Raw genomic sequence first — 25,319 nt, 5'->3', positions numbered from 1 at the left:
TGCCCACATCACCTCATCTGCTGATGCAATGAACGTCATACGACCCTCTGTATGGCTGTATCTGCGATCCACAGGGCTGAGAGTATTGCGTAGTGACAGAGCAGCCTGGCAAAGGACTGGCTCCAAGTCACCCCTGTTTCCAAACCTGAGCCTCACCAAGCTGATTTTCTCAAGGACAAACATGAAGCCAACAACAGCAAAGACCTCTCCCAATGCTGTCTGACCCGCCTTCCTGCACTGCCAGGCCTGGCTCCCTCTCAGCTGGCTTTGAGCACCTTTGAGACAATGAATTTCTGGAGGGCCCAGAAATGCAAGGATTTATGAACTTTGAGTGGGTCCCAGGTGCTGGGCCCTGCTGTCCTTATGCCCCCTCTGCAGGCGGCACTATGATGGGCCAGGGGTTAAGTGGTCACTGAGGCTCACTACCTCACTACCCAAGCCTGCAACCACACACACATTTTACTCCTCTAAAATAAAGCCACCCTGCAGTCAGCAGTACCGTGCACCTACTTCTTTCCCCTCAAGAGCACCCACCCAGCAGTGTCCTGGTATAAAAAGGAAGGTACCAGTTGTTCCACGAGGAAGGAGTGAAGGTCCTCCTGCTCTGGAGGGAGGAGGGAGGTACTCCAGGCATTCAGGACAGGGGGCCACTCAAGCCCAGCGTCCTCTGTGCCCAGGGCTCATCTCAGCTACAGAGGGCTCATCCCCACAAGAAGCACAAGTTCCTTTGTTGTTTGTGTTCCACAAGTTCACACAGCAGCCACCTGGATTGTGCACAGGAGGCGGTGGCTCTGTCAGAACTTTACCAAGCCCCCTAAAAGCAATCGTGTATCCCAGGGTGGCCCCTGCATTGTTCTCAGCCACTGACCATGGGCAGTGGGCCCTACCTGGCCATGTGTGCCCTGAAAGCATGCACATAAGCCTGTCTGTGCTCCTGAGGACAGATGACACAACCCTCCCCAGCCTGTTCACACAGCCTGCTGGGCCATGGGACCTGGCTGCTGCCAACCCCTGAAATCTGCCTGGCCAGCTCATGGGAGTACCACAGAAGCTGAGATCGGACCCCTAAGAGTTGATTTTCCTTTCATGGAGTCTTTGATTCTTAGGAAAAGAAGGAGAAGGAAAAAGAAGGCTTTGGCAGTTTCACCAAATTCTGACCTTCATGGCCCCCAACTGTCTTCCCTGTATGGCTCCATGGTGCTGGGCAGCCTCACTACTCCATGTGGCCTGCAGAGCAGCTGGAGGTCACTCTGCAGCTTGGGACCAAGGCAATATGCACCACTCTCCAGCAACTTCTTGCTTGCAAAATGCCTCTCCACAGCACTCCTGGGTGAGTAGGAGCCTGGCGAGCCCCTCTGCACGGCGCCATCCACAAGGCCCCCACCTCTGAGCCTCTCAGCCCACCACAGATCCAGGTAGGATGCATGGGGAAATTTAAATCAGTGGTACCATCTGGATTCTAAGCTCCAAAAAACTCATTGCTGCACATATGAGCCATGTATTGGAAGCTCTGGACCAGAGGCTTGCTATACAGCTTTATTCAGACTAGCCCTTCAGAGCCCACAAGGTCTAGCCAACTATCCTCTTGAAAAGGAAACACATACCTTTTTTCTACTCACAAAGAAACTCCCCCTGATTCTGTTGTACTTTTGCCCAAAATCTGAACCCTATCTTAAGTCTGGATAAGCCTGTCTTTTTGACTAGAAATTCGAAAGCAAAACAGCTTTCAGCCCTGACCTCTGACCACAGCAAGTCTCAGAGGAGAGCCTAATAAGAGGCATGAAAGCTACACATGTATGTCTCAGAGAGTGAGGCTTAATAGCCTGAAGGTGACAACAGGGTTTGGAGTAATACCTGATTAAACAAAGAGAGACATTGAATAATTGTCTGTCATCACAGGCCTAGCTGTGGGAGATGCTCTGTCTTTATTAGTTTCATAACCAGAGCTGCTGGTTCAGGACACTGGGCTATCCCTAGAGCTGGGGCCCACTTCTTACTTAACTCTAATGTGACTGGGAAGACAGCAGGCTTACCTTGGGTCTGAGCACCCCCATGAAGCAAATCCACCATTGAATCTGGGTTCTTCTAAGCCAGAGGTTCTCAGCCTGTAGTTGGCTTTCTCTCCAATGAGCAAATTAACCACTCTCTTTAATGTGGTGCTGGGGATTGAACCAAGAGCCTTTTGCAGGCAAGGTAAGCACTGTACCAAATGAGCTATCTCCCCAGTCTGCATGAGAAGTTCTAACAAGGGCAAATTCCAAGTCTTAAAATTTTCTCATGGCGCACAGGAAAACTTGCTGCAGACATTCATCATGCTTCAGTCTTCCCTTGTGGCTACAAGGAGTGGTTTTATTTGTGTTTAAAAATATAATTTAAACCCAGTTTTCCAAGAATACAAATCCTGTCTAACATACACAGCACACCTGTCTAGATGGCTGCAGGCCAGTGTTTGAGCTGGTATCTCTCTAGTGCATAAGCTTTCTCTAGGTCTATTTCCTTAATATTCTCTGCATTGCAGGGAAGAGATACCTCACTGCTTATCACCTTCCTCCCCAGCTACTATTTCATGGCCAAGTGCACACACACTCATACACACACATACACACACACAGACACACACACACAAACTTCGGAGACTTGCAGGCTTAGGGCCTAATATGAGTTCTGCCACACAGACTTACTATGTGGCTTTTGGAAGCCACCAACATTTACTGAGCCTCAGTTTTCATCCCAGTTACCTGCAGAAGTTGTGCTGATTACCTGTTACTTTGTACCCTTTAATGGTATGACTTCATTGATTGATAATTTTTATGCCCAATTTATTAATTTGGTAATATTATGTTTTGTTCAACTTTGAAAAGAAATAAGTTCCACATTGCTGTGTGGTTCTTATGATTGAAACAAAGGGTGCTGTTCTATTCAAAACTAGACCCCAGTCTTAATGTTATATGAGACAGAGTCTTGGTAAGTTTTTCATCCTCTTCTTGAAATGTCTTTTTTCTTCGTTATTATTGTTTTTAAAAATTTATATGTGATAGCAGAATGCATTACAATGCTTATTACACATAGAGGGCACTTTTTTATATCTCTGATTATATACAAAGTATATTTACATCAATTTTGTCTTCATACATGTACTTTGAATAATAATCTCCAACATATTCAAACATTATTTCTACCCATATGCCCTCCCCTCTCACCTTTATGCCTTTTTTAAACATTGTCTATTTCTTCAATGCTCCCCCCCACCCCACTATGAATCAGCCTCTTCATATCAAAGAAGACATTCAGCATTTGTTTTGGGGGAATTAGATTTGCCATAACCTCTCAAGCAGTAAATATTATGATCATGTACCAACAAATTCACAATAAAACTTCCTTTTTTATCAGTAACTATTGAATGTTTTATAGTTACATATTTTTTATCTCTGAAATATTTATTATGCTGTATTAAGCAATATTATGATCACTTTTTTTTCATACAGATACTCCATAGCTCCAGAAGCTTTCTTTAGAAGCAATGGATATTTTTTTTACCCCTAATCAGTTGAAATTTTTATTTTTCATTGTCTAAATGTAAAGTGTGTGTTTGTGTGTGTGTGTGTGTGTGTGTGTGTGTGTGTGTGTTGAAGATTCTCTTTTTAGGAATGGGATTATGGCTCAATGGTAGAGTGCTCACTTAGCACATGTGAAGCACTGGGTTTTATCCTTAGAACCATATTAAAAATATTTATAGATATTGTGTCCACTTACAACTAAAAAATAGAGAAAAAATAAGATTCTCTCTTTAGTTTCACAAATCTGTTTATTTATAACATTATGATGTACACACTTATCTCTCTAAGTTTATAACATACAATACTGTGTAGCATATTTACCTTTTAATTGGTGATGGACATTATATACAACAATAGCTACAATGTGTAGCCTAGCATTGTATTAATATACAATCTAAATGTCAGTACACAGTATAATGTTGGCAAAAATGGCAAAATCACTTGGAGTGCCTTCCTTAGAGTATATGCCTGTCATTTAATAAGACATTTTTGTACACATACTGGACATTACAAGAATAGATATAATTTTAATATGACTATTATATCTCAGATTTACCAGAGCATACTTGCAATTTTATTTGACAATCAAAGCACAAACATTGGAAACTACTGACACATTAATGCCCATTACTGGGGATTAGTTTATTTTGAATATTATTATTATTATTATTATTATTATTATTATTATTATTATTTTGGGAATTGAACTCAAGGGAAGCAACCCTCGAATGACATCCCCAGCTGTTTAAAAAATTTTTATTGTTGGTTGTTCAAAACATTACATAGTTCTTGACATATCATATTTCACACTTTGATTCAAGTGGGTTATGACATCCCCAGCTTTTATTTGCATTTTATTTAGAGACAAGCTTTCAGTGAGTTGCTTAGTGCCTCACTTTTTCTGAGGCTGGCTTTGAACTTGTGGATCCTTCTGCCTTACCCATCTTGTAGTTTCACAAAATTTTTACCCCCTTTTCTCTTTGACATTAAGGCCCTGCTAACCTCACATGGTGTCCATTGCTAGACTCAGCAGTTTTAGGTGTGCTTCCTCTAACTTTTTGTCACCATTGTTAGCAGATCCAAGATCCTAAACTAGATAGTCCTTAATACGCAGTTTCTCATTTTGACTTCTTAGTATTCAAGTTCATAAAGGATTTGGAAAGTGTTCAATAGATAGCTAAAACGGATCTAAAATGTGAAGGAAAAAAATGACCTATAAAAAAGTTAAACCAATCTGAAATTTTTATTTGGATAAGTAATGAATTCTAAATTAAGGTAGCACCAGCAGTATCTTTGGGAGCAAAGTAAGCATCTTCCAAGAAAGATAAGAAAAAAAAATGAGAAAAGCCATAGAATGAAAATCCATTTTGACTTGGAGAGTTGATCTTTGAGAACTTTCCAGCTAAATCTGGCACATAGTTTTAGAAGGTTCAGAGACAACCATGAAATTGATGCCTCACATGGATCTAAACAACCTAATTGTAAGAAAATTTATACCAATAAAACATGAGAACAAATTAAAAAGTGTGACCAATACTCCTCTGTAAAAGTGCATATAAAATAGATTTTTTTCATTGAAGTCTAATGTAAATGATTATTTGTATACATAGTTATTAGAAAGTACTTTCTTCAGATGTACAAACATGGTCAAATGCTGAATAAAGACACATCTTCCAGTTAGAATCAAATGGAAGAAAACATAACCAAAATGCAGACAGAATGCTGCTTTATTTGAGGTCCTATTATTTATATTTATTTGAACTTTATCTTTCATTGATGTAATATGCAACTTAAAATGATTTAGTCATTTCTCTGAGTCCCTCTTTTCCTGCTGATAAAATGAGAAGATTTGGACTTCATTGTTTCTTAGATTCTTTACACCAAAAATCAGAAGGCCAAAGGTAAAAATACTTGGATCTGGGGTTGTGGCTCAGAGGAAGAGCACTTGGCTAGCAAGTGTGAGGCACTGAATTTGATGTTCAGCTCCAATAATAATAATAATAATAATAATAATAATAATAATAATAATAATAATAATAATATAAATAAAGATGTTGTGTCCACCTAAACTAAAACATAAACGCTAAAAAAATCACTGATCTTTACTCAGATAACAACACTTTAGGTTTACTTCTTGTTTATGAAAAACTCCATGAAGCGGCTGTAGTTGTGGCTCAGAGGAATAGCACTCATGTAGCATGTGTGAGGAATTGGGTTTGATTCTCAGAACTGTATACAAAAAAAGTAAAGGTATATTTTAAAAAATCAACTCCATAACACAAATCAAAAAATGAGACTATTGATTTATTAACAAATATGTAATAATACACACTTTTCAGGACAGGTTTTATTTACACTTACACTAGCACTGAAAAATTTCAGAGTTCTTCCAAGCGAATTATAATTCTTTTTCTTACAAAGTAGAGGATAAACTTCAACCAGTGTATATTCTTTTTGTTAGCTTAAAAAATAACTATTTACTTTGTAATTTTATACTCTTCTTAAGAAGTAGTGAATTTTTGATGGTTATGTATAAATCAATTTATAAATAATTAATTCTATATTAGAAAGAAAACTTCTAAGATAATCTTTGTTTTAAAAAATTAGTAAACTGGCCGGGCATGGTGGTGCATGCCTGTAATTTCAGTGGCTTTGGAGGCTAAAACAAAAGAATCACAGGCTTAAAGCAAGCATTAGCAATGGCAAGGCCCTAAGAAACTCAGTGAAACCCTGTCCTAAGTAAAATACAAAAATAGGACTACTAATGTGACTCTGTGGTTTAGTGCCCCTGAGTTCAATTTCTACTATCCACCCTGAAAAAATTGGTAAAGTTCCAGATGCATGCCTGTAATACCACTGACTTGGGAGGTCAATGGAAGAGAATTATAAGTTTAAAACCACGCTTAGAATCTTAGCAAAATCCTAAGCAACTTTGTGGCAACCATTTCTAAAAATTAAAAGAAACAAACATCAAACAAACAAGTTTGGGGGTTGATCTAGTGGTTAAGTGTCCCTGGGTGATCAATCCCTGACCTCCCCCTAATGGTAAACTAAGTATCATGCAAATGACAACTACCAAATCCACTTATATTCTTAAATCATTTTGTTGATACATACATTCTATTTTCTGATGTCACACAAACTACCAGATACCTAAAAACAGGCTTTATATTAAAATTATGCCACTTGCAAATTTCTGCCAAACTATATAAATTCTACTCAGCATCCCACTAGTAGACCATCTAATTGCACTTCTTGTGATGTCACTTAGATGTTTCTTATCTAAACTTGTCCTAGAAAAAGAAAACTAAACTGCAACAAAATTATAAAATGAACGGGGCTATGCTCCATGCAAGCCTCATAGATATGCACACAGATATATAGTCTTGATATTATATACCTCTTTGTGACACATCTTAAATTATAACATGTTAGTGACAATATAATTGAATGAAAGAAAAATTTTGATAGGTCACAGTCAAAACACAGGTGCACTAAAATATTTTATAAAATTACCTTCACACCATTTGTAAAAGCTATAAGCAAATTATAAATTTTTGAAAATTAGAATACCATCCACAAGACATTCCTCTCTCTTGCTCGCTCTTCAAATAAAGTTACAATATCCAAATATCTTTGGATATTCTTATTTGAAGAATTTTGGATAAAAAATATTGACTCCTCACAAGTGAGGACTGAATTACACTACTAAAATACTCAGAAGATGGACACATATCAAAATAATTATACTAAATGAAATAAGTCAGACACTAAAGATAGTATCAAGTAGTTTGATTTATATAAGTTCTTGATGATTTGAATTTAATATACAAGGACAGCAGGAGAAGAAGCTTGATTGCCTGAGAATGTGGAAATGGATCTATTGGATAGAATAAATGTGTGTATATACTTTTAAGTATATCCCAATGATGATATTAGAAAATTTCAGCTATTTAAACAATCTTTCCCTTAGTGGACAATGACTACATTACAAATGTAAGAGCTACCATTTAACATTTTTTCACGTTGCCAGCATGTCACACTAGACTTAACTAAATAGAAAGGAGAAAAACACTCTTAAAATAAATTGGACACTCCAAACCTTGTGTTTATGAAACAGCAATGGCCACACTGGGCATCTCAATTAGGGGCCTGAGCTCTATGCAGAGCTACCTATGAACATCATCTTCACCACTACTTAAAAACCTTAGAGTGTTTTCTTGTGAAAGCAATTGTGATGAGCAATAAACTGTTAGTGTCTCATACTGGTTTCTCTTATTTATTTATTTACTTCCTTATCATTTTTTGGCAGAAAACCTATTTAGTGTCCTCCATGTTTTGAGACTGTGGAAGTGTCATTTTGGTAGGTCTTGGTTTTATTTGGAGGGGATGGGGATATAGAGCTCATATAATGCTCTTTGGAGCAGACAGGGGGAAGAATGGAAAGAGTCTCCCTACCCCGTGTTGTCAGGGATGTGCTCTAGGTGGAACAATCAAATTCCTGGGGGCCATGGTGAAGTTGAAACCTTTTAAAAATAACTTTGAAGAATTGACAATATGCCTGTGAAATTTTCCTGTGTAAATCTGAAAGGCCTTAAAACTTGTCTCTGATATGTGGAGAAACAGGATGAAGCTAAAAAGCCAACATTAAAACCTGAACACTAAAGACATTTTTAAGTGAGAAGATCCAGTTTTACAACTACTAATTTTCAACTGTATTGTCTAGAGCCAAGTTCAGTGCCAACTCCTAGAAAACCTTTAAAAACAAGCACATGTAGATGATATAGCTAACGCTGAATATTTGGAAAGCACAGGGTTTGGAGTTCCTGGGCAGACAGAATGTGTGTGTGTGTGTGTGTGTGTGTGTGTGTGTGTGTGTGTGTGTGTGTGTGTGTGTGTGTTCAGGCCTCCAGGGATTTGGGGGCAAGAAACATTCTCCAGGAAAACACTTCTTGCTACTCTTCAGTTCCCCCTGCTGGCTAATGCCAGTAATGATACCAGTTTTAGTTTGCTGATTGAATTTTATAATCACTTGGATTAAAGTCAACCTTATGTGCTGAGAAACTTACACATTTGTGTGTTCTGGGATAGTTGATCTAAATCATCAGTTACTTCTTATTACTTTCCTTATTTCTTAATTTTCAGTGGTGATTTTCACACTGTTAGGAATAGAATCTCAATTTCAAATTAAAGTCTAGAACTGTGTTGTCCGGTACAATAACTGCTGGCTCCACATAGTTATTTCTGTTACAATTAAATTAACATAGATTAAAATCTCAGTGTCTTATTTGCACCATCCATTTCTCATGCTGAACAGCCTCTTGGTGACCAGTGACTCTTATACTGGGTGATGCAGATACAGGATATTCCATCACTACAGGAAGTTTTATTGAGCATTTCAGATCTTGAATGGAAACTCATAGTGTGACTCAGATAGAAGAGAAGCTTCTCAGGCTGAGAGGCTAGGTTCAGTCCCCAGGAATCTATTTCTGTCATCAATCTACATCTATCTATCTATCTATCTATCTATCTATCTATCTATCTATCTATCTATCTATCTATCTATCTATCTATCATCTATCTATCTATCTATCTATCTATCTATCTATCTATCTATCTATACACATACATAGATATACATGTGTGTGTGTGTGTGTGTGTGTGTGTGTGTCTCCATTCCAGTACCAAACTAACAAAGCACTCTTGAAAAACTCTGGCTTATGTCTTGGGATGCTGAAGCAGGAGGATTGCAAGTTCAAAGACAGCCTCAGAAACTTAGCAAGTCCTAAGGAATTTAGTGAGATTCTGTCTTAAAATAAAAACACAAAAAGGGCTGGGGATTTGCTCAGTAGTTAAACATGCCTGGGTTCAATCCCCAGTACAAAAATAAATAAATAAAATCAAACAAAAATATCCCCACAGGGCTGGGGTTGTGGCTCAAGCGGTAGAGCGCTTGCCTGGCATGCGTGCGGCCTAGGTTCGATCCTCAGCACCACATACAAACAAAGATGTTGTGTCCCCCGAAAACTAAAAAATAAATATTAAAAAATTTTAAAAAAATATCCCCACAAACTTCTGGATTAACACAGAGTAACTACTTATGCTATTCATAATACACACACATTATGTGTGTGTGTGAGTGTGTATATAAACATTCAGTATGGCTAAAGAATGAAACTTTTAATAAAATACATCAAAATTTATAAAACATGCTTTTTGTTTGTGGGAGGATTACTGGAGATTTAACCCAGAGGCACTGGGGATTTAACCCATGGATGCTTTACCACTAAAGCTACATCCCCAGACCCTACTATTTGATTTTTTATTTTAATACAGGGTCTTGCTAAATTGCTGAGGCTAGTCTCAAACTTGGAATCCTCCTGCCTCAGCCTCCTGAGTCACTGGGATCACAGGCATGCACAACTGTTAGCAAAACATGCATTTTTGTTTATTTCAAAATGGCTTGCCTTAGGGAATTTTACATCTTCCCAAAGTAATGTTATAATTTCAAACATCTTAAAACATTTTTTAGACTGTCTGTCAAAGTCAGTTGCAGAGATAAACAGTCCATTTTTACTATATATTATAAACATTTCACATGCCATATGAATAACTGATACAGATGAGAATGGAACATAATATCTGAATTTTTAATCTATGTTAATAATACTTATTTAGACTTAACTTGCTACTTAATTGGTTTGAATCCCCAGAGCCATTCCTAATAGAAAAGGGCTTTCCTTTTCATGGACCCTTTGCGCAATATTTTAAGGAAGGTATATGAAAGGCAAAGCTTCAGAGTTGCCAGTTTCACAGTACTTTTTATTACCTGATCCATGATGAGAAATTCGTGTCACAGACATTTTCTCCCCAAGCCCCATAGACATTGTTGAGTTGACTTCTCTAATATTTCAGCTCCTCAGGTTAAATGTACATTTCCTTTTACAACCTACCCTTAAGGTCAGCAGCACCTCTACCATAGCATAGTCTTAGTTACACACAAGTCACAAGCCTGGCCAGGCTGGAGAGAGAAGACAGGACCCTTGCTGAGAGGCAGTGCCTCCTTCTAGAGGAACAGATGGAATAAAAGTTGTCCCATTTTTGGAAAATATAATCTGCCCTAACTCCTTAATTTTTTTAAAAATTTTTTGGTTATGAGGGTGGAACCCAGTAGCCTCACAAATGTTAAACACATGTTCTATAACTGAGCTACATTCCCAGAACCCACTAATTTTTGGTCTATTTGATGAATATTATCATCTATGTTATTGTTATAATCTTTCTCAAAAGTCAAAACAACTTAAAAAAATGACTTCATGAAAATATCTGTTCAAAAGTAGATAAATTGAGGGCTGGGAATGTGGCTCAGGCGGTAGCGCGCTTGTCTGGCATGCGTGCGGCCTGGGTTCGATCCTCAGCACCACATACCAACAAAGATGTTGTGTCCACCGAGAACTAAGAAATAAATATTTTAAAAAAATCTCTCTCTCTCTCTCTCTCTCTCTCTCTCTCTCTCTCTCTCTCTCTCTCTCTCCTCTCTCTAAAAAAAAGAATCCACTCACTTAATTAAAAAAAAAACATGTAGATGAATTGAGAGCAACCAATCCCTGGTGTTATTAAAATGTTAGGTAATTTAAGAGGTGTCTCAAACTCTGATGGTGTTTGATTTCTACTGCCGCAGTCTGGCTGGGCACAAAATCATGAGCCACTCACACCTTGTAGATTCAAACAGCAACTCTTTATTCCTGAACTCACACCGGCACTCTACACACATTCTGGGGAAATCCACGTTCTGGCAAAATTCACGTACTCCACCATGCTCTGGATCCCAAATACTCTCTGAATCCCTCGAGAACTCAATGGGAACTGAAGGTGCAGGCAGGCGCTTGAGGCAGCAGGATACGCCCTATTCCGCCCTAAACTCGGATCTGCCCTGATCCTTGAGCAAGGTCACCTTACTCAAGCATACATGCAATGTCACTGCAAATGACCTGGGTCCAAAGGCAAGCCCATTTCCACAATGGAGAGTCCTTCCTCTAAGCAACATGGAGTAGGCTGACAAAGAAATTGCCATGCGTCATTCCTACTTGGCAATGGCTCTCAGCATCTCCCCCCTTCTGATTAATTAAACAACAACCAATGTGGCTTAAGGACTTTGCCTGGTAGGTTGTCCAATTCAACATATGGTTCTTACCCGTCATGTGAAAAACTGACCTCTAGGCATCAGCCTCCTGTCTTAGGTTGATACGACTGCCATTGGATCATACCCATCACTGACTACTGGTCCAGCATACAGCCATGCTTTTGGATAGGCCTATGCACCAGTGTGGGGGGGGTGAGTTTCTTGCCTCACCTCTGTTGGCCCCCAAATTTGTCTTTGGTGCCAGTGGGGGGGGTGAGGGTCTTTGCCTCACCTCTGTTGGCCCCCAAATTTTAGACCATCACTAGCAGAAGGGAGGAGGATACAGAAATGCCACAACACCAAGCCAATTGACGGCTCCTTTGGAAAAATTGCGTCACTGGTGACACCATCAGCAAAGATATGCCAGCACTACCACAATTCGCTGCACCAAACAATAGTTCACAATGCATACAAGTGATATATACTCCAGGCAAGTTCTGCAGGCAGTTCAAAGCAGAGGAGTCTATCAATATGTCCATTTCCTCCTAAAGTAAATCGAGTCCTTGATTGAACATTACTTGTTAAGTTATTTTCATTGATGTATCAGTTTACAGTTTACTGTGGTATCTATCATAGAAGCTGTAGTTTGGTTTTATCTTTGTCTTCACTGGCACTGGGATGAAGATAGGAATTCTGGCAATGATGCTAAAGAGACATTATCCTGAACAGAATTATTAAATATAATGAAAAGGAAAGGTGAACATAAACAAGCAGATCTGTTAACCTCCTTTAAAAACAATCCTTAATAGCTGTTTACCTAATTTAAATTAGTAAACAAACAGATCTGTTAACCACCTTTAAAAACAATCCTTAACAGCTGTTTACCTAATTTAAATTAAACCATTTAAATCACTGAATAAAAAAAATAATTTGGATCCATTTTTTCATGAGCACTCCTCATATATGATATATGGTCATACGCACACACAGACATAACACAAAACACAAGAGTGCACACAAACGTACAACATATAAGTAACACAAGTAAAGGCCTTGTAGCTTTACCTAGGTGACCTGGGTCCAAAGGCAAGCCCATATCCACAATGGAGAGTCCTTCCTCTAAGCAACATGGAGTAGGCTGACAAAGAAATTACCATGTGTCATTTCTACTTGGCAATGGCTCTCAGCATTCTACACCACCGTAGGCCAGGTCCCCCCTTGCCTGTGTGGACCTTGGTTCACTTCCTATCTGGTTTCTACTTTAATTGAATGGTTTCAGTCCTGGTCTTAATTTTGCTGACATCCCTTCTTCAGTAATTATTTGATCAAATGCCTGATTTATAATAGTTAACACTTTATTAGAATGTGACCAAATTTCTCCTATTTTACTGAAGATGATTTCACCAGGACAGAGCTGAACAAGTCAGATGCTGAGCTTGCTCTTATTACTCTTCAAGGACTTAGTACAATTATTCAGCACTCGAGGTAGCCAGATGTGCCACCTGTTCCCTTTCTTGGTCATCTCTACTGCTACAACGAGGAGCACCTCTACTGTGCTCCCAGGATATATTTTTTCTCATTTTTAAAAGAAGGTTTAACAGAAAAAGATTATAAATATTGATCTTACCCTGAGCTACTCAGAAAGAAATTATCCATTACACAGGGCAGGAATAAAGTTATTTGTTTAGTTTTGTTTTGTTTTGGTGACAGATCTCTCTACATTGTGCACTCTGACCCTGAATTCCTTAGCTCAAGTGATCTTCTTGCCTCAGCTTCCAGATAGCTGGGACAACAGGCACATGCTAGGTGCCCAGTTAGTTCACTGGGGGTTTTATTGTTTGTTTGTTTTGTTTTGTTTTTTGGTACTAAGGTTTGAACCCAGGGATGCTTAACCACTGAGCAACATCCCCAACCCTATTTTGTATTTTATTTAGAGACAGGATGTCACTAAGTTGCTTAGTACCTCCCATTTGCTGAGGCTGGCTTTTAACTCTAGATCCTCCTGTCTCAGCCTCCCTAGAGGCTGGGATTACAGGTGTGCACCACCACCCCTGTATAAGGACTGGTTTTGGTGAGATAAAAGCAGAAAGAGAAATCAGTTTAAGGTAATTACAAATAAAGAAAAGAAACTGGTGGTTTCTTAGTGTGTCCAGCATGGGGAGGAGCCCATTCTGACAAGAGAAGGTCAAACACACAGGTAGATTGGAGAATCCAATAGAAGACCCCAGAGCAAGAGAATTTTGTCCTTTTTGCTGAGTACATGGTGTTTCACCAGGAAATCCACATTGCTGAATGTACACTTGTACTCACTCAGAATAGACTGAAAGAAATGTATTCCAAAGGGAGAGAGATCTGAATATCTTCTATTCCATCTGTTCCTCTAGAAGGAGGCACTGCCTCTCAGCAAGGGTCCTGTCTTCTGTCTCCAGCCCGGCCAGGCTTGTGACTTGTGTGTAACTAAGACTATGCTATGGTAGAGGTGCTGCTGAGCATCAGCTATTATTTACTTTTTCTTTACCATAAACAGCTTATAGTTTCTGTGAAACACAAGACCTCTGGTTATCTCTGTGTGCTTCCTTTCCATGCAATTTCACACATACTTCTGTCCTGAAGTTCTGGGCCTAGACACTTTCGGGTTTACTCTGCTCTCTGACACTGAGTTGTGTGTTGGCCTTGGAGTCCTTGAGGGGTGTCAGTGAGGCCTGGGTTCTCCTGTCCCCTGTCATAGCACCTGCAGCCAGAGCAGCACTGACACATAGTAGGTGCTTAAAAACCACTTAGAGTATGAATACAATGTTTGCCGTCTGCCTAGTGACAGGTGTCATGTGCTGAGCACGTTCCTAACATTGCTAGCTGGTCCACCCATCCCCCAGTGGTCAAGGGGGATTCTGATCTTCAAGAAAAAGAAAGAAGACTGAGGAACTCGTTAATAGTGGTGGCTGAGTGAGCCAGGACTCAGGACCAGGACTGCCTGACCTGGGGACCCACAGAGCCCCACCTTTTCCCCTAGACATTCCTGACTCCAGGCTCTGGTAACCTGCCTCAGGGGCTTCTCAGAACATGATGGATCAGGTACTAAATGGAGGAGGGATAAACCATTAGAAAACCATGGAGGATGACAGGCAGAGAATTGCTGGACGGCTACCTCCCCATATACCAGCTCCTTCCCCGAAACACCTGCAGGGTGAGCCTGGAGCCACACATCCTAAGATGCACACAGGGCTCTTTGCTGATCCCACCCTTCTGATCTCCAGGCCTGAAACTGGAGTATCCTCCTGAGCTGCAGTCCTGGCCCGGACCTCAGACATGGGAGGACACCAAGGGCAAGAAGTCCTTACACGTGGGTTTCCTTTTGCTGTCTCCTCCTTAATAAATACTTTATGTGGGTTATATTAGGCCTCTTTGCATTTCCAGGAGAGCCTCGGCCTGGTGGAAAGGCTGCATGCCCACGAGGTGGCCTGGAGATGCTGCAGGTGGAGGTGAGCTTGTAGGACCAGCAGTGACAGAATCATGGCAGTGCAGAAACCTTGGCACCAGGAGTAACTCTGAGGGCAGGAAGCGTGGACCAAGGCTGGAGATGCCTGGGGCAGGATGGTGGCTTAACAGAGGTGACGTGTGTGCCAGAGTGAGTAAAATGGAGGAAAGAGAGGCTGATTCGCCAGGAGGCAGAGCTGGAAAAGTGGCCTGTGGCAAGTCTCACCAGGGCAGGAGTCCAGAAGCAGACATGGTCCCCTAAGCTCTGTCTCAGGCCACCGCTGGCCTTGAGGCCAGAATGCCTGCACATACTCTGGCAGGCCCTGGCCCTTGCTGATGACCTGAGAGGCCTCTCAGACCTTGGACCTGGGCTGCTCAGGAGGAACCAAACCCACTTCATCTGTAAAAGGGGACAAGAAGAAGCCCACCCGCAGGACTGCTGAAGCCTTCTCTGCCAAGCACTGAATGTGGAGCCCGGCACCCAGTGAGTGTGGCGCAGGATTGGCTGCCACCCCCTTCATTGTCACCTCTCTGTAATGACCACTGGTTACCAGTCAGAGAGGTCTGTTGATTCTCCTGTAGAGAGTGGCCTTCCACTCCACCCTTTCTCCCTTCCTGGGAAACCCGAGCTCCAAGGGGACCTCCAAGGAGAGGAGAGACCCAGCAGGAAGGAGAGAAGGGAAAGGGGGCTGAGGAGAGGAGCCGTGCAAACCGGGCACCCAGGCCTGGAGGGAGCGGAGGCCTATGCCAGGACCTGGCTCTAGGGCAGCTGCCTGGTGGGAGGGACCTGGAGTAATGGACTCTGCCCAGTCGGGGACACCACAGCCTGTCTGGGGCAGGGGCGGAGCACCCCCAGCTCCTGCATCATCACAGGCGTCCTGTGGTCCCCCAGGAGGCAGCAGACACAAGAAGTCCTTTGATCACAATTACGGACTTTATGAATGAAATGACAGTAAATGAGACGTTTTGGAACAACGATTTGGGGCACACAGGGAGAGACTTGCTATCTGTCAATAAATGGGCTCCTTGTTCAAAGCCTCTTCTATGTGACCACCATTCAACTTTAAAGTGACTTTGAAATAAACACCTAAGCCATCATGGGCCACTTTGGTGGTGAAGTGGGGGACCCAAAATCATTTCCTGTGATTCGCACAGCCATACCTTTTGTACTCAAGTTTGAACACAGAGTGGCTGCCGGCCTTTTCGATGAACAATTATGAAAACTAGTAGTTGGCCTGAACGAAGGCTTCCTAAATTAGCCAGTGGAAATACGGCTGCCCCGGGAGGGTGGGAGAACCCAGGGCGGGGAGAACCCAGCATGGTCAGAGCCTGGTGACCGGTAACATGTGCAACCCTGGCTGCACCAGCCTGCCTCTGCCTGCAGAGCATAGAGGGAGACAGTAATGAAGAAGACCTAAAAATATACCATCACGAATGAGTGTGTTGTGAGGAAATTCCAAACTTTATTAAACACACTTTTGGTAAAAGAAGCCCTACAGAGATTTTCTTAATAAATTTCAAAGAGGGGAGATGTTTGGTCTCTGGAGTAGCCTACATAAGCAATTGTGGTATTTGTGGAATGTCAAGCTGCAGATGGCCTGAGGTAATCATCCAACTAGTATTGAGGTTCTTTCTTACCACCAGGACGGGACAGTGGCTTGGGGTGGGCTGAGGCGAAGCTGAGCAGTCCTCCAGGGGAAAGACTGAGAAGAGCTGGAGGGTGAACCATGGCCACCCCTGAGAGCCCAGGCTGCCACGCTCCAGGTCTGCAGCCAGGAGACACTGTCCTCTCCTAAACCCCTCAGTAACTACTTCCAAAGGCCAACAATACTCACGTTCAGGAAATTCTTCTTCATGTTTAGCCTAAATCCTTCATGCTTCCATGTGACTCATTACTTCTCATTCTCTCCAAAACAGAAATAGGGAACAGCTGTTCTCCATCACCAGCTCACACACTTGAGGACGTTTATTTCACCCGTGTCCCAAATTGTCTTTTCTCCAGAATAAATATTCTAAATGTCATCAACATCCTGAGACCCACCCAGACCAAGGAGGCTGATGACGTCCTAAAGTGCTTCCTTCCATTCCCAACGTTAACCCACACGGTCTCAGTCCTTCATTATATATATATTACAAGTCGTTGGACACAATACCTTTATTTTATTTATTTTTATATGGTGCTGAAGATCCAACCCAGGGCCCTAAATGTGCCAGGCAAGCGCTCTACCCCAAGCCACAACCCCAGCCCAGTCCTTTATTCTTAAACAGCACATGTTGGGGTAACATGGAGGCCTGAAAGTCATATGCTTCCTTCCAATGTCCGAGGAAGACTCCACCTCCTTCAGCCACCCCAGCTCCAGCTGAAGTTCAGTGTATCCTCACTCTGGACACCCTTGTGGCCACCAGGGTCATGCGGTATTTTATTTCTCGCTCCACAGTGGACACTGTTTCACACTTTGTTCACACCATCTCATATAACACCTGCAACCTGTCACACAGATTTTTTTAAAATTCAGAGTTGAAGAAATAACTCCAGAAGATCCCACCACTAACAGGTGACTGGGTTTGAACCCAGAGACATCGACACAGCCCAGGACCTGGCAAGCTGACACACAGTTCCTGCTCTGCAGAGTCCCATCAAGATGAGGATGACAGAAACAGCCAGAAATAGGCCATGAGGAGTTTGTCTATAGTTCCATTTCTGGAGCGACACGTCCTTCCAATTCTTGCTGTCCTTTTGCTAGCCACAAAGAGTAGGCTAATGTCACATAAATCATTTTTATTTCATTCTTTAGAGATGTCCTTAAAACAACCAAGTCAGCTTCATGGTGCACACTGGAATCCCAGCGATTTGGGAGACTGAGGTGGAAGATGGCAAGTTCAAGGTCATCCTGGGTAACTTAGTGAGACCCTGCCTCAAAATTAAAAAAAAAAAAATTAGCAGTGTCAGTGTGCCGACTCACCATGCACAAGGCCCTGGGCTTTCCTCCCAGGGCTTCCCCCAGCTGCACAAAACCTAACCCACTTTATGCCGTGGTTTGACTGCCCCACCCAAACCATCGCTGGAATTTAATCCTCAGTGTGAGGTACTCAGGTGGGGCCCAGTGTGACTGTTAAGAGGTGATTAGCCTTAGAGCTCCACCCTCAAGAACAGGCATCCTTTCTTGGAGCGCGGGGTTAATGAGCTAGGGGTTATCTAGAGAGTGGCTCTGCTACAGCAAAGCCAGCTTGGCTGTCTTTTGTGAAAGGCCCCTCCTCCTGTGAGGCCCCACCCTGCCGCAGGACTCTACCAGAGTCCCTGTCAGCAAGAAGGCCATCATTAGAGGTGGCCCTCAGATCCTCCCAGCACCCACAACTGTGAGCTGAGTAAATCATGGTAAGTGTCCAGTCTCAGGTTGTTTTGTTGTTGTTTTGGGGTGCTGGGGAATGGGCCCAGGGCCTTGTGCATGCTGGGCCAGTGCTCCACCATGGACCACATCCTGGCCCCTCAGATATGCTACTGTAGAAGGAGAAGAGGGACTGAGACGCCCCCTCATCACCCCTGTGCTTAGCTGTAATGATCTTGTACACACTTGTGGACCCATCATCCTTGACTTGTTCCAAGGCAAGAGTCTCAGCTTTGTTTTGTGTCTTCTGCATCAGCACAGTAACCCAGTAGACACCTACAAGGGGACACCAGAAACATCTAGAATGTGATTCGCTGGCTGGCCGGCCACATGGACACACTTACTAATGACTCTAATTCTCAAGTTCAAAAGTACTTGCAGGTCCCTGAGTGTCTTCGTGTACAGGCTTGACACCCCACCCCTGCCTCCACCACACAGCTGGTGCGGGGCACTGGACAGTGGGAGGTGAAACTGCTTTCATTTCCCCACCGACTCAGTGCGTGATCTTGGACAAGTCACCTGTTTTCTCATCTAAAGGATGCAGAGAGTTGGCCTCGATGATATTTAAGGCCCTTTCATTCCTGAATTTCCATAATTCTATGGCTATCTATAGACTTATCTAAATAATCACAAAAACACTACTTCATGCTGGAGAAACACAGTCATAATAAACTAAGCAAAACCAAATGCCCTTCAATATCCTGTTGTGAACTATAAAATGTCCCCTAAAATCACATTTTCCCCTTGAAACAGGATGTAGGAAAAATGTTTTCCTATTAAATCCTTTTAAAGTGCAAGGGAAAGCATTTGTTCTGTGATTTGCTGTCCAACTTAATAAAAAGTAGAGGATTCTGACAGTATCTTCCCTAATAAAAATTAGGGAAGATACTGTCAGAAAGCAAAGGTGGTGGAAATTCAAGCTGGAAACTGAGATGCAGGCCGACAAAACAGAGCACAGGTTTTCTAGAGGGAGTTTCCAAGTGTGTATCGAGCAGTTTATTTCTACCATCATGTTGGGGAAACCAGTAAATGATTTTTTATGAGGTGATTTATGAAATTCCTGGGTGGACGAGGAAAGGGCTGGGAAGGAGTTGCAACAAACTCCCGATCCTGAGGGGGCCAAGGAGAGAGGACTTGAACCCTGGTGACTTGGCGACATTGTCATAAGCTGGGTCCTCTAAGGTGGGTGGGCAAAATGGGGTGAGAACCCTACCAGGTGGCAAGCTAGAAGATTTCAAAGGAATGGTGCCTGTGCCTTGACTATTCTGGAGTCCTCTAGAGTGGACCCTGCAAGGGCAAAGGTTCTGTTTTCCCTGTTTCTGCAGGGCCTGGAGTGTCGCAGACTACGAACCTTGTCTGAGAAATGAAAAGAGCCGGTGATCCACCTCCTGTTCACCCAGGAAGTCAGTGAGGGGTATCTGCCCAGCTTGTGATCACCCATCTCTTATGTCGGGTTACCTCGCTGTGATAGCAGTAAAATGTCCCCCTAAGATGTCTGGGTCCTGACCCCTGGTCTGTGATTACTACACTCCATGTCAAAGGTGACTGAGGTTGGGATGGAATTCAGGTTGTTGATCAGGGCGTGCCTCTGCTGGCTTGCTGTAACTATAGCACATACCTGAGATAAACAACTTATGAAGAGAAAAGACTTATTTGGCTTCCAGTTTCAGAGCTTTTGACTCATGATTAGCTGACCCATTGTTCTGGGCCTGCAGTGAGGCAGCACATCATGGTGACAGAAGTAGTAGAGCAAACTGCTCCGCTCATGTCTAGGGAGCAGAGAGAGGACAAGGAGGAGACAGGTGGCACATCCCCTTTGAGGACACACCCCTAGTGACCTGAGGACCACTCACTGGGCAGTCCTCTTAAAGTTTCCACCACCTCCCAACTGTGTCACCTTGGAACCAAGCCTTGAACAAGGGGGACTCTGGGGCACATCCAGATGTGCATACAGTAGTTGACTTTGAGAGAGGGACCCCTCCTTAACTATCTGGGTAGACCTAATGAGTGGGGCAGGTTCTGAAATGTGGAGGAAAGAACTGAGGGGCTAGTGTCCCTGAGGCCAGGTGAGTACTAGCCCCACCATTCCTGGCCCTGGACAGCAGGGTGGGAACATAAGCCTGGGTATGCAGGTGGTCTCCAGAGCCGGGAAAGAGGAGGAAATGGGCCCAAAGCCTCCAGAACAGAACACAGCCCTACCAGCTCCTTGATTTTAGCCCAGAGAAACCCACATTAGACTTCTGACCTCTGGAACCTTAGGAAAACATATCTGTGCTGTTTTAAGCCACTGAATTGTGGTGATCTGATAGGGCAGCAAGAGTAAACTCACATCCCAATGTTCCCAAACATGGCAGTGCCCAGGCTGCCCTGCTTGAGCCAGCTGGCTCTGGACGGTAAGCCACAGCTGACTGGACCAGAGAAAGACATGGGTCAAGCTGCTGCAAGACCTGATTAATGTACAGACACACAAATATGCATGAGACTTGGAATTGATAAATCAAGTTAACTCTGATTAGAAGCACACTATTTCAGCCCAGGAGGTGAGGAGAGCCTGGGCTCAGTCACTGGAGTAGAGAAGAAGAAAAGTTGGTTTGGGGAGATAAAAGCTACACTGAGAGGCAGGGACAGAATTCCCATAGTGTCTTGATATATAGTCCTTCTGGGGGTCAAAGTGCAAGTCTGCAGAATATACTCCTCAGTCAGGTGAAGGCAGAAGAGCAAATGTCCCCAGCTCAGACCTTCTGAAAGGTCCACTTTGACCAACTGAAAAACCCAGACTCCCAGTGTTGCCTGACAACCAAATGACTGCTCCAGGTGGAGATGCGAAGGGTGTCCAGGGAAGGAAGCCCCTGCTCACGGGAATCAGGAGTGTAATCGGCATTGCTGCATTTTTTGGACAGAGACTCCAGGAGATGAAGTCATTTGCCCAAAGTCATGGTGAATAGGAAGGGTTGAATTCAAACCTGAGGCTTTTCATTCCAACTGCTGTGTTTTGTGTGGGTTTGGTCTCATTAGTCATCCTCTAGTAATTGCTTCCTGGTCTTCTGTTTTAATAGAAAGAGCTCAAAGGTCTGATAAATGTCACTTAGATAATCTTTAAACATTTCTCACAGAAAAGAAAAGCCAATGTATGATCCAGTTGAAGCCACAGGGGCCTCAGTGTCCAGAGACTACAGACCAGAAGCAGCTGGCCGCATGGAGCAATGGCTTTCCTTTCTGTCTCCAGAGAGCTCTGGCTTCCCCGTGCCCACATCTGTGTGGGTTCTGGGGAGTGGGTGCCAGCAGGCTCTGGATGCTCAACTTCCTTTGGGTCTTGGTCTTTGCCCGCTGTATAGACTGGCAATTCCTAAGTTGTGACTCTCATCTTCCAGTTTAGTAGAGCCCAGGACCACCCTGCTGGTTGTGAGTGTCACTGCTCAGAGAGAGATGGCTGTCAGGGCTGGACTCTCAGGGAGCCAAGTGGTATGCACAGTACCCTGAGCTCCCTGTCCTTGCTGGGCTTGGTACTCCTGAAGACATGTGGTAGCAGGTGATAATAGGAGTTCCTAGAATTGGAGGAGGGGTTATTTCTCATGGCCACTGCTGATAACAGGAAATGCCACCTGAAAACAGGTCAGTTCACTCTTGTGTCTCACCACCCAGAATGTGTCTTAAGATAATTTTCTGAACAAGTCAAGCTCCTATGGTGATTACCTGATATGCGATTGGCAGAATTCAAACCATAGATTATGCCTTGCCAACTTTGCTCTTTCCATCTCTTGAAATTTAGTCACATAGATTCAGGAAGACAGAAGGAGAATCCTCAAAGCTTGGGATATGCTTTGACCTTTGTGAGACTCTTACTGTCAAGTGGCTCCTTTTTCTCTCATCCTGTGCCTTCTTTAGAATTGGCTTGCTTTCTGAGCCACCAGGTTCTGGTGGGACCTTGTCATTCACTGACATCCAGGGTGGCTTTGGCTGTGTAGCAAGCATCTGCTTTCTTTTCCAGCACTTGAACGTCTCAAAGTGGAGCACCTTTTCAGATGGACAAGTTCCCTCTCACCTTTTGCACTTGAATAGCTGCTTCTGAGGAAAGCTGGAAACAAGAGCAGAGTACCTCCCCCTTTCTGAGTAACTTCCCCTTTCTGAGTAACAGGGCAGCATTTGCTACATGGACACTGGCCACTGGACATCCTTCTTGATGCAGATTTCATTAAAGGAGCTCTTGTTGGCACTCTTTTTGGTCAGTTCCAGCTCATTCTGGTCTCTGGCCTTCTGTAGAGCATAAGGGACCTGGTCAGATATGATTCTCTAAGGATGAAGGGTAGTGGGGATACCAAAGAATTGGGGCAGGAAAGAACAAGAGGAAGAGCAGCTGAAGGACTTGATCAACACCCAGAAAGATACAGGCCATAAAGGTGGCTTTGTGAAGATAATAGGAGCCCAAACAGAGATTGAGGACCAACTGAAGGCCCAACTGAGAAGGAAGGATGGGAGGGAAAGGGAATTATGGTGTGCATTAGTTTCCTGTGGTTTCCAGATGACAACAAACTTTGTGAGTTAAAACAACAGAAGTTTATTTCTCACAGTCCTGGAGGGTGAAGTCTGAGATCCAAGTGTTGGCAGGGCTATTTCCTTCAGAGGCTCTAGCAATAGAAATGTCCCTTGCTTCCTCCAGCTTCTACTGGTTGTCAGCAATATCTGGGTGTCTTCACAGGAACTTCTCTTCTCTGTTCTAAGTGTTACGAGAAGTCCCAGAGAGGGGGACCTTGACTTGGGACAAGTGGGGTCCTTGGCATACAGGAGAGAAGAAGATTTCAGCACATGTCAGTTGAAGACACAGATTTATTTATGAAGACACATGCCAGGGAGAATGTAGGCTAACTCAGGAAAGAGACATTTGGGGGGGATAAAGAAATATGTATTCAAGGGCTGGGGCTGGGGCTCAGTGGTAGAGTGCTTGCCTAGCATGTGTGAGGCCCTGGGTTAGATTCTCAGCACCACATTTAAGCAAATAAATAAATAACGGTACATCAATAACAAATAAAAAATATTTTTAAAAAGAAATACACATTCAAGGGAGAATGACGGCCATCTTGACAGTGTGAAACTTTTGGGGGTAAAGCAAGGAATATAGAGTCAAGAGAGAACATGGGCCATCTCCAAAGGGAGAGCTAGCCACCCCTTGGTGTAGGATGTTATTTATAGAGGGGACAGTTGCTAGGGCTGAACTACAGGAGGAGTCAGGGTGGATCACACCATTTTGTGCCAGTTTTTCCAGCACTTGCTCATTGTTCTCAAGTTACTTTTATTGGGGGGGGGTGGGTAACAGGGATTGAATCCAGGGGCACTACCATAACCATTTTTGTTTTGAGACAGGGCCTTGCTAAGCTGAGGCTGGCCTCAAACTTGAGATACTCTGAGATCCTCCCGCATCAGCCTCCAGAGCTGCTCTGATTAGAGGCGTGCACCTCCATAGGCTCACTCATTACTTTATGTGGGCAAGGGCATGTGTCAAGATTTCAGGCTAACGGAAGGAGCTGGGTGGCTCAGGAACACTTGTTTTGCATTTCAGAGGTTCATGGGCATTTCCTGCATTCCATCATACATGGGCACTTTTCTTGTGAAACTCAATCTGCCTTTTCCTATATCCTCAAATTCTTATCTCATAAGGACACTTATTGGATTTAAGGCTCACATGGGTAATCCCGGATCATCTGCTTATTGCAAGAACCTTGACTGTTACATATGCAAGTATGTTAACATTCACGTGTTCTAGGAACCTGGAGGTTGAAGAGCTCTGGAGGGGCCAACATCTGGCTCACTGCAGAGCGGGAGAATAGAAAGCAGAGTGGAACAAACCAGTTGGTCAGGACAAGAGGCCTTTAGTTTGTGCACTTTCTAGGAAATCTTGTGTACTTATGGTCACTTGAAACCTCAAGTAATCTGTAAATTTTATAATCTGCTGTTTTGAGCACACTTGTGTCTCATTTCTACCATTATCTTCTATGTTTTTATTCACTTAAATATTTGTCCCTACCTTTCTGCCCCCAAATCGTACCACACAACACACTATTCACACAAGGCACCACTCACAAGGCAGGTTTGGTGGAGCTCAGTCTTCCTCCCAAAGTCCCCTACGATTACCTACTTTCTACTTTCCTGGCCCACTCTTTGGATCTGGCTTCCCCGATTTCCCCTAATTCAATCCCCCTCAGTTTATTATGCAGAGCAATTTAACTCTCTTTTCTTCAGCTCTGCCTCAGGCCTACCTTTGCATAGCCAAAGACTCATTAATGTCTCCATAAAACAAAGGGCCATTTATGCAAGACAGAATCCTTGTTGGCAGAGATTTTGTAATTTCTTTCTTACTCTCTCTTTCTCATATATGGAAGAAAGCCATATGGAAATTTATTTTCTTCATACAGTTAGGACCAAGAGACTGCAATCTGGATTTTAATATTCCCTTTCTTCCTCCTTGCTGGTAAATGTATATTTTCTTGACATCTATTTCTCATAAACTTATTTGTTGTTTGTTTAACAGACTGGCTCTCAATGTTTTGATCTCAGAACTCCTTTTTTTTTTTTTTTAGAGAGAGTGAGAGAGGAGAAAGAGAGAATTTTTTAATATTTATTTTTTCAGTTCTCAGCAGACACAACATCTTTGTTGGTATGTGGTGCTGAGGATCCAACCCAGGCCGCGCGCATGCCAGGCAAGAGTGCTACCACTTGAGCCACATCCTCAGCCCTGATCTCAGAACTCCTTTACATTCAAAAATTATTCAGGGTTCTAAGCAACTT

The 25,319-nt window shown here is 43.0% G+C and overlaps 1 protein-coding gene across 1 annotated transcript in view; it reads right to left on the bottom strand.

The window, feature by feature from the left end:
* LOC144372840 (autism susceptibility gene 2 protein-like) overlaps window positions 1-25,319 on the bottom strand; it is a 150,206-nt gene that overhangs the window by 26,058 nt on the left and 98,829 nt on the right.

Source organism: Ictidomys tridecemlineatus, unplaced genomic scaffold (assembly GCF_052094955.1).
Source record: "Ictidomys tridecemlineatus isolate mIctTri1 unplaced genomic scaffold, mIctTri1.hap1 Scaffold_173, whole genome shotgun sequence".
Taxonomy (NCBI): Eukaryota; Metazoa; Chordata; class Mammalia; order Rodentia; family Sciuridae; genus Ictidomys; species Ictidomys tridecemlineatus.
This window is presented reverse-complemented; position numbering and strand designations above follow the sequence as displayed.